General features: G+C 31.2%; 2 non-coding genes across 2 annotated transcripts; both read left to right on the forward strand.

Annotated features, from left to right (window-relative positions):
• Positions 1-1,388: 1,388 nt before the first annotated feature.
• TRNAA-AGC (transfer RNA alanine (anticodon AGC)) lies at positions 1,389-1,461 on the forward strand. The gene has a single exon. It is a non-coding gene; the product is annotated as a tRNA-Ala (tRNA).
• A 2,218-nt stretch (positions 1,462-3,679) lies between these two features.
• On the forward strand, positions 3,680-3,752 carry TRNAA-AGC (transfer RNA alanine (anticodon AGC)). The gene has a single exon. It is a non-coding gene; the product is annotated as a tRNA-Ala (tRNA).
• The last annotated feature ends 1,635 nt before the right edge of the window (positions 3,753-5,387 follow it).

A 5,387-nucleotide genomic window follows, 5' to 3' on the forward strand; every position in this document is an offset into this window, starting at 1 on the left:
ATATAATAGACTATACTTATTTACTTGATTTATAATTATATATTATATGCCGATTATTGTAACATTTATATACATATATATTATATTTTATTCGATATTATTTATTATTTTACAAAATACTTACATATATTAAGCAACCAATATTTTTTGTTTATTATTTTTTTTTTCATCTTTTAGAGGCGAAAAATTTTTTTCCATAAGGCAAAAAAATCATTGATAAGGCACTATTTTTAGACATAATCATGGTAAATTTTCAATCGTATTTTTCACTAAGTGAAAATTATAAACTCAAATATATAAATATACATAGATATGTAACAACCGAAGATTTCACATTGTATATGTTACAGTTAAAGTGTACACTCGGGTACGTTTATGAACGTACTAGTTTGTTCATAGACGAACAATTGATTTTAGTATAAGTACTTATAGTCAAAAGTTATCTTCAAAAAGACTCACCAGGTGTCGCATAACAACTTTTGGCTGTCAAAACACCAAGTATTTTACAAGGAAATCCTATGGAACCATATCAAAACGTTATAATTCCTGTTTCCACTAATATTACAAATAAGTAAGACTGGTGTGACGCATCGGGGCAATCTGTCAGGTCACATTGGTCATTAATTTGTTATTGTTATTATTTGATCATTTTTTGTGTATTAATTATAATAAAAAAAGAAATGTATATGTATACGCACATAGACGATGAAACAAACTCTTGAGGCTACTTATTTAATTTTTAGAGTTTGTGCATAAATAAACTAGTTCGTTTGTTAATTTTTTATTTTATGTACAATAAAATTGGTCAGATTGGTATGTTCAAGAACGAATAAATTGTAATGTATTTACATATAGTTATATTTTAAAGTGGCATAAGTCCACTTTTCTTCATTTCGAGAAATATTTTGCAAAACATTAAATATAATGTTTTGCGTTTAATAATATTTTAAAAAATACCGGTTATCTGTAATATGTTTATTCTGCTTTTCTGAGATTCTGGATATATCGAATTAAAATATACGATAACAATTTGTAAATTAAGTCAAACATAAATAGCGTTTTTGGAACTAAAAATTGGACTTCGCCGTTTTCATTCAAATTTAACGGCTTCATATACTGAATGAGGGAGAAAAAGTTTGTGTATCTCTGAGTCACAAATAAGTGTTTGTGTATCACAATAAGTTTTACAGGGTCACAATGTCAAGTATTGATTTTCTTCACGCAGAATTATGCAGCTGGTTTCGGGAAGATGTTGAAAAGAAAAACATTTCTGATACAATATATACAATCGAAGACATTAGTAGATTTGTATGATGAGAGTAAAAAATACCCAATTAAATAGATAATTACATATGTAATCAATGTAACATGTATCAGACTCAGTATCTGGGGGCGTAGCTCAGATGGTAGAGCGCTCGCTTAGCATGTGAGAGGTACCGGGATCGATACCCGGCGCCTCCAACCTCTCTTTTTGTTTATTTTTTTTCAATTCATATAGGTATTCAAATATTGAACATCATTTGATAATTTATTTGAATATATGTAATTTAAAATTATATGTATTGCAATATAAAGCATATATGTATACGAAGTACCGAACGTGCAATGACAAGAGACTGCTCAAGAATTCTGGTCTTGTCTTGAGTGAGAATTGACCTGGTTTTTGATTGCCCGCGGACTCGTTGACGACCGCGCCCAATGGACTTCATAAACTGCACCCAGTTCAGATAGCGAACATTAAAAGGAAACACTAGTTGGTTATTATTTTATTACAACAAAAATCATGCATTTAACTTGAAAAATGATACACCACATACATAAGTATTCAACGGCTGGTATCTGGTGCTAAAAATAATTTGGCACGTTACCAAACTATTTATGTATGAATGTAAATTGTGGGTAGGTATTAAGAAACTTTATTCTAATTATATTCTAAATTGATGTACATACTTATATGTTACAGTGAAATTACAATTTCACTGACGAAATTGTAATAGTAACGATCATCGACAGCGCCTACGTAGAATCAAATTTTATTTGAATGCAATTTTGTTAGTAATACCCATTACATTACGTACTTTCGAAATGGTAAAAGTATATATGTAGATAGTTCTAGGTAAGTATGTTATCATGTTACTTAATCTACGTAGTTACGTAGGAACAATAGACGAAATTTCGTGATCATGAGAATATTCGACCTCGAGATTTTGACTGATTTGAACGCAGAATCGATTACTGACCACGTTTTTATACTTGTGTGTTTGTATTTTGGAGATAAATCGAATACCTATAACCCATCACACTGAAACGTAGTATCACTTACCGAAATATCTACCGTTACGAAGTAAAAATTTCAATGTGACCCCAAAATTGCATTTGAAAAACGAATTTGTTAGAAGCTTCTGAGAAATTTAGTCGAGAAATTAGTTGTTCAATAAATTGTTCATAGACTCGGTCGTAGCATCGTCTGCTACCTTAAATTTCTTAGCAAGTAAATTATTATTCGATAAATTGCTCCGAAAATTGCATCCATATTTTTCATTAAAAATCAATGTTGATTTATATACATATATACATTACAGATGGCAAGTATCGAACATTATTTCAATTATTATAAACTAGTTTTATGCCCGTTGGAATTAATTGGTGTTTTCGAATTGATACATGATTTAAAATAAAGTTACCATATGAATAGTAATAATTAATCGGAATCGGAACTGAAAGAGAAATCTGGGATCGGTTATGACTAAAGAGGGGAACAACTGTGCGTTGTTCTTTGTTCATTGTTCGCCGTGCTTTGTTCATTTTTATGATGAATCTCTTTTTTTGCTCTCTAGATTTGTAGTTTGCCCTGTTTCTTAAAAAAGCACGCGTCCGGTCCTACCTCTATTTATGACAATTAAATTATGTAATAAAAAATAATAATAAAATTATAAAATCCGAATTCGAAATCCGAATCGGAATCGGATAATATGAAAAGTACGTATTTTTATAACGCATGATGTAAGCAAAAATGTATGTTTAATTTACAAAACCCAATTACTCACAATTATATATAAATTATCGCCACTATAGTCAAACGGTCTGCGAAAAGTATTCTGGTGTCGTGGGTCGTAGGTTCGATCCCGCGGTCTGGAATACAATTTTATTTTTCAAATATCATTAAAATATAAATTGATTTCAATTAAAAATATATATTTAATTGTTAAACATGAAAAAAAAATGGTTTAAAACCTCTTATTATTAAATTATAATTACGTATTTTTATATGGCGCGAACGAAAAATTCAATTAATGTTTTAAAAAAAAAGACCATTTGAATATTCTAAGAGGATATTTATATTCGCTTGAGGGTTCGCGGGTTCGACTCCGAATGAGAATTTATACAAAGTTCGGGCTTTTTATCGTTTCATTCATTATGTTCGGCTAGCGTTAGGACACACACACACACACACACACACAGATTAGCGTCTTTATATATATAATAATATGTATTATTAAAAGTAGTCAAAATTTTGGATGCGTATCGGTGGTATCAACACAAATATTTTTTCGTGTTGTATTTTTGGTTTCAATGACGAATTGGGTGCGGTTTATGATTGACAATGATAATTTATTTACAGAGAAAGTTTAACCTTTTTTAAATCAAGTAATGAATGAAATATAAATTGCAAAGTACCGGGGGCGTAGCTCAGATGGTAGAGCGCTCGCTTAGCATGTGAGAGGTACCGGGATCGATACCCGGCGCCTCCAACCCTTATTTTTTTTTTTTTTGTAATCTCTCCACATAATTTCAGCATAACATTCAAGCTCTGTAGATATATCCCGGTGTATTTTAGATAAGTTTGAAATAAAAAATAAATATATAAACGAGGATTTGCGACAGTTCATTAATTATTTGTGCGGATGCAATCGGGCCAAAGGCGCCGCCGTACACGCAAAGTCACGAAACTTTTTTAAAGGAGGGATCTCCGCAAACATTTCACGTTTATAAAACTCATTATGCCTTATCGAAACCGGCGATCATATAACCTACATAAAAATAATTTTGCATATATGAATAATATTACATTGCGTTCACGAAAAATTACAGTCTATAGGGAATCATCACGTGAGAAACGGCAGGTAGACTTGCGTCATAATTAATTTTCGTGGATGTGTATTAAGTTTTTAAAATTGTGAAGAGCGATTATTAGCTCAGGATTGAAAATCGCTTTTCCCCTTCGAATTTTCATAAGCGACGTTATCGGCCGACGATCGAGCGTTTCTTCGGCCCGGAGTAGCTCTGATAAATTTCGACATGACTAAGTAAATTTAAGGTCACCGATAACGTCCGGCAAAAGTTCTTTTGAATTTTCTTTTTTTACAGAAATTATATATTCATCAACCATAAATAATGAGGTGTAATTATTCTAGTGGCGGACACGACAGTGACGAATTTGCCCAGAAATTGCTGTTTACCAAAGCTACCCCTTATCGCACCATAGGCTTATCGCCATCCGAAGCATGACGTTCGTATCTGACCGAATTTCTGATGTACGGTTTTTATTTTTCTTTGAGATTCATTTATTTATTTTTGACAGTGAGAGAGAGACCTGCCAAAGGTGAATTTCAACCTCGCACAAACTCAAAATCACTCAAATAAAATTTCTTTGAATTTTTTATGATAAATAAAGACAATTCCCAACCACTGAACATATGGCAATCTGGGCTGCGGAATCGCTTCGAAAATTTACCGACTCCGAAAATGGAGAAAATTTCAAAAGAAAACGAAAACTTCAATTTGAACGATTTCAGTAAGTTTGATTTTTCGTGCGAACGTATAAAATTGTTTGTAATAAAAATAATAGCGAATTTCAAAATATGTATAGAAAATTAAAGAAATTAAAAAAAATACTAAAAATTGACAAGTAACTCGATTTATTAAATTTTATTAAAAAAAACAAATCAATTTAATAAATTAGTTTAAAAAAAAAAAAGTATGCCACGGAGGAAACATTCGGTTTTGGCCACAACACAATAAAAAACGTGCAATTCAACGATTTTATTTATAACTACTGTTGTGCCCGTTGAAAATTTAACGGTTTGTTTGGTTTTGGTTTTTGTTGAAAATTTCAGGGTGTATTATAAGTAAAAACTACCTACCTACCTACATATAAACAAAATAAAACACCAATAGATAAATTATATTAATTTTCAATAGATGGCGCTAAATGCTCGTGAGACTATTTTCCTAGAGGAAACATTGGTGGGATACAGTATATATACAAGCTTTTTCTTGATTCGTTAATATATTCGTACATTTTGTTGGCAGTGTTTTAACTGTGACGTACATATGTCGAATCGAAACGACTATTATACTACGGCGAGCCTTATCGCAGTCAGACA

Source organism: Arctopsyche grandis, chromosome 9, assembly GCF_051622035.1.
Source record: "Arctopsyche grandis isolate Sample6627 chromosome 9, ASM5162203v2, whole genome shotgun sequence".
In the NCBI taxonomy this organism is placed as follows: Eukaryota; Metazoa; Arthropoda; class Insecta; order Trichoptera; family Hydropsychidae; genus Arctopsyche; species Arctopsyche grandis.